The sequence below is a fragment of the Scyliorhinus canicula genome, unplaced genomic scaffold (genome assembly GCF_902713615.1).
Source record: "Scyliorhinus canicula unplaced genomic scaffold, sScyCan1.1, whole genome shotgun sequence".
In the NCBI taxonomy this organism is placed as follows: domain Eukaryota; kingdom Metazoa; phylum Chordata; class Chondrichthyes; order Carcharhiniformes; family Scyliorhinidae; genus Scyliorhinus; species Scyliorhinus canicula.
The window spans coordinates 519,626-533,652 of NW_024055449.1; the positions used below are offsets into that span (position 1 = coordinate 519,626).

At 42.9% G+C, this 14,027-nt stretch overlaps 1 long non-coding RNA gene across 1 annotated transcript; it reads left to right on the forward strand.

Annotated features, from left to right (window-relative positions):
• Positions 1–8,759: 8,759 nt before the first annotated feature.
• On the forward strand, positions 8,760–12,786 carry LOC119959500. Its single transcript, XR_005459216.1, has 2 exons — positions 8,760–10,482; positions 10,640–12,786. It is a non-coding gene; the product is annotated as an uncharacterized LOC119959500 (long non-coding RNA).
• Positions 12,787–14,027: the final 1,241 nt, after the last annotated feature.

Sequence of the window (14,027 nt, forward strand, 5' to 3'; positions counted from 1 at the left end):
GTTTATCCAGAAGCACAGTGCGGTTTCTGTGCTGACAGATCTACAATGAACATGATCTTCTCCACACACCAGCTACAAGAGAAGTGAACAATTGGAATTTAATCTAAAATGCTGCCCGTTCCTGTGCTGGGAAAAGTGAAATGTTTTAATTACGGAGTGAAAGTAAACCTTTCAGTGTGAATCACAATTTACTGGGACAATTGGAAATGGCACCAAAATGTTTGAATCCCTGAAGATAAACGTCAGCCTTGAAGTTATGTTTCGGAGCTCACAAGCTGTGGGAAGCTCCACTCTCTTTTACACTTGTTGGTCTAAGAAGGTTGAAGTTTACCTTGAAAGCTAATTTTTATTTTCCTTCAGTTTATTCCAGTCATTTAGAAAAGAAAAACAATTGGGCAAAACTAAAAAAACAAAAACCCAAAAGAACTGGCGCTAAAAGTTGAAAATGGTTCACCTTTGATCTGAAAAGTCATTTAAAGTTGACACAGTTGATAATGTTTGCTTGTCCCGTTTGGAAACAGAAGTTAACCCTTTCCACTGACGGCATGGGGATAACTTGAACTAAAGACTTTTGTCTTCTAAAGATCTGACTTAATCCCATTTGTTATCTTTCAGGACAAAGTGTTTGCGAACAGGAGATATGGGAGTTATCTCCAAACTGATCGCAAATACTTCTGTTTCTGATGAAAAAACACCAGATTATGTGAATATTGAATTGGAAAGGAAAGTTTCTCTGGGGCTCAGAATGGTAATTAATGTAATGTTTCACTGAGAATAAAGGAGAAAAATCACAGCAGCAAATGGGAATGACTCAGCCTGAGTATAGGTGATGGAATCTGTCAATCTCTGAGGGGAGATGATGGTGTTGTGAAATGAAATGAAAATTGCTTATTGTCATGAGTAGGCTTCAAATGAAGTTACTGTGAAAAGTCCCTAGTCGCCACATTCCGGTGCCTGTTCGGGGAGGCTGGTACGGGTTTATCTGGTGTTGTGGTAATGTCACTGGGTCAGTAATCCACAGTCATGTGGCTGACTCCTAACTGCCTCTGAATTGGGCTGAGGGACATTTGCATTCCCTGAAAGAATGAATTTAAAAACATAATAATCTTTATTGTCACAAGTAGGCTTACATTAACACTGCAATGAAGTTTCTGTGAAAAACCCCTAGTCGCCACATCCCCTAGACGCCCGTTCGGGTACACAGATGGAGAATTCAGAATGTCCAATTCACCGAACAGAATGTCTTTTGGGACTTGTGGGAGGAAACCGGCGCACCCGGAGGAAACCCACGCAGACACGGGGAGAACATGCAGACTCCACACAGACAGTGACCCAAGCCGGAAATCGAATCTGGGACTCTGGCGCTGTGTAGCAACAGTGCTACCCACGCTGCCCAATCTAGATTCAGAAGAGCTGGAGAATTTTTTTAAGTCCGTGCATGAACTTTTGTTCAATTGATATTTCCAACATATTTTATGTTGTATTTGCGGCATGACAAGAATTTAGAATTGTCAGGCATGATCTGCAGGTGGGGAGGATGAATCTGAGTCGATGGTTATCACATTTTACTGCTCACAGCTTAGAAATAGCTGGGTTAGTCAGAAATCAGTTGTGTGAAGTCAGTAAGGATATTCCCTTCTCCAGGTTGGGAGATCTGTAAGACGTCCTTGTCCAAGAACCTTATAAAATCTTAAATGTATTGCCTCTGTTCGGAATAGCTCCCTCTCTCTCTCTCTCTCTTGTGAAGAAAGCTTCCTGGGTTGACAAACACAGGACAATGTCGGCCTGTTTTCTCTGCCAAGGACTTGTCTCCAGCAGAGCCTGAAACAAGATAAATGTGAGAGGGTGGGAGGATCCGAGGACCCATATGTAAACCTGCAGCTGTGTAAAGGTTAAACATAGATCCGAGCAAGCAATGAACCACAAAATGACCATAAGATATAGGAGCAGAATTAGGTCATTCAGCCCATCAAGTCTGCTCTGCCATTCAGTCATGGCTTACATTTTTCTCATCCCCATTCTCCTGCCTCCTCCCCATAACCCCCGATCCCCTTATGAACAAGAACCTGTCTATCTCTGACTTAAAGACACTCAGTGATTTAGTCTCCACAGCCTTCTGCGGCAAAGAGTACCACATAATAATAATCTTTATTAGTGATACAAGTAGGCTTTCATTAACACTGCAGTGAAGTTACTGTGAAAATTCCCTAGTCGCCACACTCCGCCGCCTGTTCAGGTCCACTGAGGGAGAATTAAGAATGTCCAATTCACCTAACAAACATGTCTTTAGGGACTTGTGGAAGGAAATCGGAGCACCCGGAAGAAACCGACGCAGACACAGGGAGAACGAGCAGACTCCACACAATCAGTGACCCAAGCCGGGGATCGATCCCGGGTCCCTAGCGCTGTGAAACAACAGTGCTAACTATTGTGCTACCATGAGAGGGTGAGAAAGAGAGAGAGAGAGTGAGAAAGAGAGAGAGAAAAGAAAGAAATTCCTCCTCATATCAGTTTGAAAGGTTCGTCCCTTCAGTCAGAGGCTGTGCCCTCGGGTTCTAGTTTCTCCTACTGGTAGAAACATCCTCTCCACGTCCACTCTATCCAGGCCTCGCAGTATTCTGTAAGTTTCAATGAGAATGGCATGGTGGCAGAGGGGTTAGCACTGCTGCCTCAAAGCGCCACAGGTTCAATTCCAGTTTTGGGTGGCTGTCTGTCACGTTTGCACTTTGTCCCAGTGTCTGCGTGGGTTTCCTCCGGGTGCTCCAGTGTCCTCCCATAGTCCAAAGATATGTTGGTTAGGTAGATTGGCCCTGCTAAATTGGCCCTTAATAATAATAATCTCTTATTGTCACAAGTAGGCTTCAATGAAGTTACTGTGAAATGTTAGGTGAAGTGGGGTTCGGGGGATAGGGTGGGGGCATGAGCCTAGATAGGGTGCTCTTTCAGAGGGTCCATGAAGACTCGAGGGCTGAATGCCTCCTTCTGCACTTTTAAGATTCTATCCCCCTCAAATCCTTCTAAACTCCATCGATCACAGACCCAGAGTCCTCAACTGCTCCTAATAGAAGTTCTTCATTCCATAACTTCATGTTTTCTGATGGAAATAGGAAGCATTACCTTGAGTATCTGTTCCTTTCTAATAAATAGTTAAATAAATCCCGGCTCTGGGTCACTGTCCGTGTGGAGTTTGCACATTCTCCCCATGTCTGCATGGGTTTAACCCCCACAACTCAAAGACGTGCAGGTTAGGTGGACTGGCCACACTAAATAGCCCCTTAATTGGAAAAAAAATAATTGGGTACTCTAATTTTTAAAATAAATAAATAAATAGATAGTGAAATAAATGATCAGAACCTCCAACCATGGAGATCTTCACCCTCCTGATCCGGGATCAGTAATCCATTCCGAGGAGACGGTCACTCCCAGCCCCGGATATCACCATCCTCCTGATCCGGGATCAGTAATCCATTCCGAGGAGACTGTCATTTCCAGCCCCGGATATCACCATTCTCCCGATCCGGGATCAGTAATCCATTCCGAGGAGACTGTCACTTCCAGCCCCGGATATCACCATCCCCCTGATCCGGGATCAGTAATCCATTCCGAGGAGACGGTCACTTCCAGCCCCGGATATCACCATCCTCCTGATCTGGGATCAGTAATCCATTCCGAGGAGACTGTCACTTCCAGCCCCGGATATCACCATCCTCCTGATCTGGGATCAGTATTCCTTTCCGAGGTGGCTGTCACCTCCAGCCCCGGATATCACCATCCTCCTGATCCGGGATCAGTAATCCATTCCGAGGAGACTCTCACTTCCAGCCATGGACATCAGCATTCAAACCAGCAGGAACTAGTATTCTCTCCAGTAACTTCTGAATTCTACCGCTTAACTTAAAGACACTTGTCCATTAATCCTGCTTGATTTAAAGATGCATGTCCATTAATCCTGCTTGACGTAAAGATACATGTCGATAATCCTGCTTGACGTAAAGATACATGTCCATTAATCCTGCTTGACGTAAAGATACATGTCCATTAATCCTGCTTAATTTAAAGACATGTCCATTAATCATTCATGGATCAAAAATAGTAACGCCAAAATAAGAGATAGTGAAATTAAGGGAATAAACAGGAAGGAGCCTTACAACTGTTATGGGTCACATGTATTTTCTGCCGATTTAGCTGGTGTACCAGATCTAACCTGTTGTTTGTTCATAAACTCTTCAAAATTATCAATGACATGGACCCCACTTTTGGGTAAACTCTGACTCCCGGACTAAAATCTTAAGTTTCCAGCATTCATCATTAATCTTGTTGCCTCTAAACACAGTTGTAAAGGAGCCTTCTGTCTGTATCTCGGAGCTCTGAACCATGGAAGAGAGCGACTGTGGCGCGTTTCTTACACACCTCAGTATTAACCCACACATTTCAGTCCTGGATCTGATTGACAGCAGCAAAAACAGCCGAATCCAATCCCTGCAGACACTCATCAAGTCGCTGGTGTTTCAGCATAAGCTGTAAGTCAGTGAATCCATTCCCACTCGGGACAGGTGAACAATCTCTCTCCAGTGTGAATTTGCTGGTGTTTCATTAGACTACTGCTGCTTCTAAAGCTCTGCTCACAGGCAAAATATTGAAGAGATTTTATATCAGAGTGAATTTGTTGGTGCTTCAGCAGGTTATATGACTGAGTGAAGCCCTTCCCACACACAGAGCAGGTGAATGGTCTCTCCCCAGTGTGAATTCGCTGATGCATCACTAGACCATTGCTGCTTTTAAAGCTCTGCTCACAGACAAAACATTTAAAAGGTTTTAGATCAGAGTGAATTTGTTGGTGTTTCAGTAGATGGTATGACTGAATGAATCCCTTCCCACACACAGAGCAGGTAAACGGTCTCTCCCCAGTGTGAATTCGCTGATGTACAGTAAGTTCAGATGATCGCTTGAAGCCAGTCCCGCAGTGAGAGCACCTGAATGGTCTCTCGTCAGTGTGAACACGTTGATGACAGGTCACTTCCCCGGAGGTTTTAAAGCACTTCCCACAGTCTGGACATTTAAAAGGTCTTTTATCAGTGTGAACTCGCTGGTGTTTCTGAAGGTTAGATGGAGCAGTGAATCCCTTTCCACACAAGGAGCAGGTGAATGGCTTCTCCTCACTGTGAATGTGTTGGTGTCTCAACAGATACTTTTTGCTTTTAAATCTCTTCTCACATTGAGAACATTTGAAAGGTGTCTGTTCTGTGTGAACATACTGGTGTGTCAGCAGGCTGGATGACTGGGTGAATCCCTTCCCACAGGTGGAGCAGGTGAATGGCCTCTCCCCAGTGTGACTGTGTCGATGCATTTCCAGTTCAGAAGGGTAACCGAATCCCTTCCAACAGTCCCGACATTTCCACGGTTTCTCCATGGTGCCGGTGTCCGTGTCTCTCCAGGTTGAATGACAAGTTGAACTCTTGTCCAGACAGACAACACATGGACGGTTTCTCCCCACTGTGAATGGTGTGATGGTTTTGCTGACTATGTAACTGGTTAAATCTCTTTCCACAGTCAGTTCATGGAACACTTACTTTGTACGTGCGTCTCTGTGCTTTTCCAATCACACTGATGTTTAAAATCTTTTCCCACAAACTGAACAGACAAACATTACTCCTTCCACATTCAAAGACTGTGATATTCAGGTTCGAAAGAATTGAGTGACTCTGTCAGATCTCAATGTGATATTTGGTTTGCGTTTTCTGTCAGCAAATCCTCTGCTTCCAATATCCTGTAAAAGGAGTTTACAAAAGCCATCACTGTCAGTCCAGGATAGGAATTCTGAAGAGACAATTCTAGTTTCTCTGGAAAATTTTTCCCTCTCTTGTTCCCCAAAGCTGTAAATCCCCTGTCCCACACACTCTCCCTCCTCCCTGGGCTGAAATCCAAACCCATCTCACCATCTGCACCATTTCTTTTCTCCCTCCCTCTCCTCTGCCTGGGTTCAGTTCTCCAGCTCTTGTCTGCAGATTGACAATAAAACCAATGGGTCTTATTGGGGAGTTTGGGGCCTCCACTCACCCGCCTGAATCCAGCTTCATATTCACATTGCGCATGCTCGAACCCAAAATGGCTGGGGAGTGATTGACGGCCGGTCCCGACCAATAGGCAGAGGTTAATCCGGGTCTGGATTCACGCTGACAACCGGCCGTCATCTTGGGAAAGGAAGTCGGGTCTTTTGTTCTTGGCGCGGAGCGCTTGGGTGGCCATCTTGGTACAGTTTGCGGGAGTGGGCGGGACTTCCTCCCCGGTGACAGCCCCGTGTCATCGAGGCAACCGGCGCCATCTTGTGGCGGGATTTTCTATCTGGGTCTTTAGTGAAGGAGAATGAGCTGGAGCTGAGGTTGCAAAGTGTTCAGAGGAAGGTTTGAAATCAGATTTACAGCCAGGTATCTGTAAGAACCACAAAGTTCACCTTCATTATGTTTGTCAAATGAAATCACAATGCTGCAAACTCTCATTTCTGAAGAAGAATCAGATTGTATTGGAAATGTTAACTCTCTTTCTCTCTCTTCACAGAAGCTGCCAAACCTGCTGAGGATTTCCACAACTTTCTGTTTTCACTTCACATTTCCAGCTTCCGCAGTGTTTTACTCAAATTATTATTATGATTTTGAAATTTTGTTACATAACCAGTTAAGAGTAAAATAATTGTCACCATTTAAATGACCAAATCAGTGATATTTATTTGTCTAACTGAGACTGGGCTGTTAAGGAGCAATGTCAGAAATCACTTTTAAGAAAATATAGTGAAATCTGCAATTCTGTTCAGATTCTGTCAATAGAAACTATAAAAACTGAGATTGAAAGAAGTTTGTGAGACGAGAGTATTAATGGTTATAGAATCAAGGGAGATGGATGGATTGAACAAGCAGATCAGACATCTGCAAACTGGAGTTTAATGTCTGAGGTTGAACTGATTCTGGTTTTGTTTTGAAAGTGGTATCAGTTTCCTGTTCTGTCGATTATCTCCACACCCGAGGGTAATTTGCTGGAATTGAGATAATAATAATCTTTATTAGTGTCACAAGTAGGAATACATTAAGTAGCCTTGCAGGCTTGAAGGGCCAAAAGGCCTCCTGCTGCTGCTATCTTCTATGTAACATTGCAATGAAGTTACTGTGAAAATCCCCTAGTTGTCACACTCCGGCACCGGTTTGGGTAAATTGAGGGAAAATTCAGAATGTCCAATTCACCTAACAATTCGCTTTGCCTCGTTCGGAACTTGTGGGAGACTCACGCAGACACTGGGAGAATGTGCAGACTCCGCAGTGACCCAAGTGGGAATCAAACCCAGGTCCCTGGTGCTGTGAAGCACCAGTGCTAACCACTGTGCTACCATGAAGGGGAAGTGGGCTGGTGTAGTGACACAGCCGTGGCTGATCCCAGTCTTCACTGAGATAGTACCTGGTTGTTTCCATTGATGAGGATCATGGCTCGTGTGTCATCGTCGTGTAGGCGGAGGATGGTGGCCAAGTTCTGAGGACAGCCAAATTTGAAGAACATACTGAATTAAACATCACTTTGACAGTGAAGTGTTTCTGTGAGGTCAGAAATGACCTGTGATTCGTGATGTTCCTTGTATTTTGCTTGGGTTTGTGACGTAGTGTAGATCATGTCTTTGGTGCCTTGTGAAGGGAGAAAACCTAACTGTGACTCTGGAAGGAGCTCTTTGGCCACTAAGAGGAGATCATTGAGGAGGATCCTGGCAGTGATCTTCTCTGTGGCAGACAGCAGGGAGTCGCCTGTGTTATTACCACAATCTGACTTGTCTCTCTTCTTGAATATAGTCACAGTGTCTCTGAGATCCCCGGCATGAATCCTTCTTCCCAGATGAGGAAAATGAGATTATAGAATCAAGGGAGATGGATGGATTTAACAGACATCTGCAAACTGGAGCTTGATGTCTGAGGTTGAACTGAATCTGGTTTTGTTTTGAAGGTGGTGTCGGTTTCCTGTCCTGTCGATTATCTCCACACCCGTGGGTAATTTGCTGGAGGTGAGACAGTGTCACAAGTAGGCTAACATTAAGTAGCCTTGCAGGCTCCAAGGGCCAAAAGGCCTCCTCCTGCTGCTATCTTCTATGTATCTTCTATGTCGCAATGCAATAAAGTTACTGTGACAATTCCTGAGTTGCCACACTCGAGCGCCTCTAAATTGAGCGAAAATTCAGAATGTCCAATTCACCTAACAATTCACCTCACATCTTTAGGGACTTGTGGGAGCCCCACACAGACCCGGGGAGAATGTACAGACTCCGCACAGACAGTGACCCGAGTGGGAATTGAACTCCCAGGTCCCTGGTGCTGTGAAGCAACAGTGCTGACCACTGCTACCGTGAAAGGGAAGAGGGTTGGTGCAGTGACACAGCCTTGTCTGATCCCAGTCTTCACTGAGATAGGGTCTGGGGTGTTTCCATTGATGAGGATCATGGCTTGTGTGTCATCGTAGTGCAGGTGGAGGATTGTGGCCAAGTTCTGAGGACAGCCAAATTTGAGGAACATACTGAATAAAAAATCATTTTGACAGTGTGAAGTGTTATTGTGAAGTCAGAAAAGACCTGTGAGGGGTGGCATGTGGCACAGTGGTTAGCACTGGGACTGTGGCGCTGAGGACCCGGGTTCGAATCCTGGCCTTGAGTCACTGTCTGTATGGAGTTTGCACATTCTCCCCGTGTCTGCGTGGGTTTCACCCCCACAACCCAAAGATGTGCAGGGTAAGTGGATTGGCCACAGTAAATTGCCCCTTGGGTTTGTCACACAGTGTAGAATGTCTTTGGAGCCTCGCGAAGGGAGAAAACCTAACTGTGACTCTTTGCCACTAAGAGGAGATCATTGAGGAGGATCCTGGCAATGATCGTCTCTGTGTCAGACAGCAGGGAGTCCCCTTGTGTAATTACCACAATCTGACTTGATTTGTCTGACTTCAATATAGTCACAGTGTCTCGGAGATCCACCGGCATGCATTCTTCTTCCCAGAGGAGGAATATGGAGATTGTGTAGCTATGCCAGGAGTGTAACCCTGCCGTGCTTCAGAATTTCAGCAGGGATTCATTCTGCTCCAGAGGCCGTGTTGTTTTTCAGCTGTTGAATGGCTTTTTCACTCCGCTCCAGATCGGGGTACCACGGGGACTGAGCTGGACAGGATACTGGGGAATGGACTTGAGGACGTTGAAGTCAGAGTCTTGGTCGAGGGGTTCTTCAGAATGTTCCCTCCAGTGAGCACTGACTGACCCTCTGTTCTTGATGAGTTCCCTTCCACACTTTGCTCTCAGTGGGGTGGGCCATTGACTGCTTAGGCCATCAATTGTGTTGGCAGCGCTGGTGAAACCGTGCATGCCATTGCTTTCCATGAGCTGATGGCTATCCCTCACTCTCTACCTTCTAAAGGCTTTAGAAACTTGGAAAACCTGGAGCAGGCACCTCAAAAGCACTGGAGCAGTACTTCCAGCAGTGCCTTCACAAGATGCTCCAAATCCAGGTGCAAGGAGGGCGATCCAACAGAGGAGAGGGAAAGAGAAAACTGGGAGTGGAGGAAAGAAAGTCGGGGGCAGAGGTGAGTGTAGCGGCCATCACTAAGAGGGTGCTGGGGAAGCTGAAAGGCCTGAAGGTGGATAAATCGCCCAGACCGGATGGACTACACCTCAGGGTACCGAAGGAGATAACTGCGGAGGTTGTGGAGCCATTGGTGGTGATCCTTCAGGGATCACTGGAGTCAAGGGGCTCCCAGAGAACAGGGAAATGGCTAATGTAACACTCCAGTTTAAGAAGGGAAGGAGATAGAAGATGGGAAATTATAGACCGATTAGTTTGACTTTGGTTGTTGATAAGATTTTAGAGTCCATTATTAAGGATAAGATTACGGAGTTCCTGGAAGTACATGGCAAAATAAAACTGAGTCAGCACGGCTTCGTCAAGGGGAGGTCATGCCTGGCAAATCTGTTAGAATTCTTTGAGGAGGTAAAAGGGAAGTTAGACAAAGGAGAGCCAGTGGGTGTGATCCATTTGGGTTTCCAGAAGGTCTTTGACAAGGTGCCGCATAGGAGACTTCGATGAATTAAGAGTCCATGCTGTTAAGTGTAAGATCCTTGCATGGATCGAGGATTGGCTGACTGGCAGAAGGCAGAGAGTGGGGATAAAGGGGATGGCAGCTGGTGACTAGTGATGTGCATCGGGGTTCGGTGCTGGGGCCTGTATTCTTGTGCTCAATTTTCGCTAAGAATAAAGATATTAATCCTTTCTGAATTACTATATCCTATAACTTCTTAACTAGTTGGCCACTCTCAGGTCTTCTATCTCTTAGACTCCCTTGCTGATACCAGGTGGGAACTAATCCATTTCAAACTCTTTTTCAAGTTATTATAGGATGCCAAATCTACAAGGAAGAATTTTAACTCACTTACCACTCAATGTCCCTTAAGGGTGTGGAGCTGTTGAGAATGTCTAGGTGAGTCTTTTGGGTAAAAAGCTATTTCAGGTTCCGATTAAAAATAAACCACGGTTTCAGGTTTAGGTTTAAAATAAACCACTGTTTCAGGTTTAGAGTTAAAATAAAACTGTTTTTATTTGGCTTTACAAAATCCTAACAATCTTTGTATTTAAAGATCTCTTTTAGCTGATCAGACTCCAAGAGCTCTCTTTAACGATTCTTCTTCTGTCCTGATAGCTGGTGGCTGTTCTTATTCTTCGGCTTTCCAGCTTCTTCTGTTCCCCACGGACCGATGAGCTGACTCGAATCGGATCTGAGAATAAACTCGAGCCGAATGCTCTAAGGTTGTCAGTTCTCTGAGTTCTGATTTTGCCACTGGTGATTCGAGGCGTTATACTCTTGAATTTGCCTCTCCAGCACATTTCAACCACAAAGCATTGTCTCATAATTTCCCTTATAGATATGTCACATTTCAATTAAACCTCGCTGTCCTGCACCTGGATCAAGGCTGTGATACATTTTAAAACCACTCGTCTCCTTTTTCCCAAAATATACCCGTCCTGTTCAAGATTGCCACATTTGCAAAACCCCATTTGTTCCCTCTTTCTCAGAAACTAATTTACAGCTATATCCTGTCCACTTAAAATACTAGCAGCTTTCTAACACATCCGTTCCCTGCACGTGCTGGCCTCAGAATCTTGTAGCACCTTAAACTTGCCATGTCTCCTTCGCCACTGGGTCCCTTTATTCTCAACGCTGCTATTTATTTCAGAAATCGTTACACTTCCCAAAACAACCAACAGCGATATCCTGTCTGTCTCAAACACTCATGGTTTTCTTAATGATCCTTTCTTATGCCTGTTGTTTTTCTCAAACGTTTGACCTCTTCTCTGCTTGCTAGCTTCAAGCTTTTTTTTAAAAAAGCGCTCTGATATTCCCTCTTGTATGTTTCTTTATCTATTTTCTATAAGTTTCTTTTACTCTATATTTTTGTATGCTTTTATTCTGTTTATTTTGTTCCAAACTACATCTTCTTTTCCATTTTCATTTACACGTTTGATTTAATATATCTGAGAAATCTTTTTGTGTATCCTCTATGCTGTAAAGCTGTAAATAAATTATGTACTGCAGTCTCAAAATCTGAGTTTTCTGAGCAAATGCAGTGGAACCTTGTCAATTGCGATTTAATGAAGCTCCTAAAAATGTGTTTTGGGTGATGGCTGTTAGTGTGTAAAAGTGCATGAATGTCTGTAGGTTTAAAGAAAACTTTAGCAGCTAATTTGTATTCGCCATTTGCCTTTCTGTCTTCATATACAGTGGTGTCCAAAAAATCTGTTGTGTGTTTGTGTGTAATGACTTTAATTTTAATAGATGGGTGATGTCCATATTTCCGGATTTTTATGTATTTTTGGGAGGAGGTAAAATATTCATGGTAAAGGTTGAAATTGTTTAAAATAGTCCATTTGTTTCTCAGTAATATAGTGTAAATTGTATAATTGTACTAACAAGTCTGTGATCTGCTCGTATGTTTGGTGGTATATTGGGTTGGTAATTTAATATAATATTCAGTATTGTTGAGTAGCCGATAAGCTTCAAAAAGGTATTGTTGCCAATCCATAATAACAATATTATTCCCTTTGCTGGTTTTATAATGAAATGTGAGTTTGATTTTAGCTGCGTGATTGCTTGTCTCTCTGTTCTTGTTAGGTTTTGTTTATCTCTTACTTGTTTGATCTCAGTCATGTCTAATTCAATTTTTTGGAAGAAATGTTGTATTTTCGGGTCTATTTTCTGTTCCGGTGGGTTCCAGTCCGATTGGGGTAGGAATGGTTGTTTATCATCTGATGTTGAGTATTCAAAGCAGCTCAGAATTTTAATTCTTCTGTAAAATTTTTCAAGGTCTATTTGGATCTGTGTATTATCTGGCTTTTGTACTGGGACAAAGGTTAAACTTTTATTTAAATTTTTTCTTGTATGGTGGTGAGTTTGAATGTGTTTGATATGTGAACTATTGTATTGTCGAGTTTAAATGTGTTTTTTTCCCAGGATTTTTTTGTTACGGTTTGAATGAGTCATCCAATTATTTAGTATAGCAGTGGCTGTTTCATCTGTCCAATGAATGTTGTCTGATTGTACTTGGAAGAATTTGTTTGATATCGCTGGGATAAAAACCTCTTGGTTAATGTATTGATTTAAGGCCATGATTGTTTTTTTTTCTGTTTTTGTGGGAGACTCTTACTGTCATTGAGTTTAGTGACAAGATTTTAGCTGTAGGAATTTGTGTTTTGCTGTATTTAATAAAATTTTGAGTTGTTTAATCGCGATGGAAAGTTTTGTGTGCGGTTATTAATTCCAATTGGAATTATTTTTTGTGTCAGGGTTGTAATTTATTTAAAATGGTGGTAATATGACAAAACTTTGCTCCAGGAAAAACAGGCGAATTGAATACTTGGATCAGGGCAATATTTAATTTTCGAGAGGTTGGAATCTCCTCTGATGAATATAGATTTTTGTGGCAAAAATCTTTATTCTTGTAATTTGTGTGAAGATGTTGCGTTATTGCAACTGTAGTTATATTTTGTATAGTGGTCAATATTGTGTTGGGTGAAGATGAGTGAAGATGGAGTGATTGTGTGGGACTCCCTCTATCTTCTTCGGGGTTCCCAGCTGTGTAGGACCAAGCCAGTGCTTGGATCGGGGCTTTCAATGAGCCCAGTCGACTAGCCCTGGTGTAGGTGATGATGGTGAAACTATGTGATGGGCAGTTAAATTCTCAGGGATGCTTGAGACAGGCATTATGTGTATTGGTATTTTCTGCTTTATCTGTAATGTTCTCAATGTATCGTCACATGTTGTGTGTTCTGAGATATCTGTATGTGAGGATAGTGGCCCAAGTCCTTGTATAGTATTTATGGCGGTGTTTAGATAAGAGTCAGTTGATTGTGTTGTCTTTTTTAATATTGTTAAATCCTGTGGATCCGAAATGCAATCATTACTTTTGTGGACTGTTGGTGTAATTCATATTTTTATGGGGGTTAATAAGATAGTCTTTGTTTTCCCGTATGCTTTTTTGTGTATGTAGTGTTCCGAACTGTCCAGTTGTGGAAGACATGTTGGTACTGTGGAAGAAATATGAATAGGAAGGTTAGAATGGGTTTCGGGAATTTCATTAGCTGGGTTGGGAAAGTAACGTTTAGTGGTTTTTCGTTCTGGAGATTGATCGACAAGGTATTGGGTAGTAAAAGGTTGAGATCGAGGAATTATAGGAGGGTCATCAAATTGTCGATTGTCATGTTGCTGTGATGTGAAATTGTTTTTAACTCCTCAAATGCTGGATCTTTCTGTAAATTAAAGATGTACTCTTTTGTTTTTTGGATTGTCTTGATTCTGAATTTATTCTTCAACATTCTTTTGTGCCATTGCACAGCTTTTGAAAAAGCTTCCTCGTATCTATTTGTGTTATCAGTTTTTTGTAATTTACTAAATAATGTTTTTAGGTTTGTTTTGTAGTGTTCAATTAATAAGAATTTAGTACTATAAACCCAATTGTTTGCATTGATTGT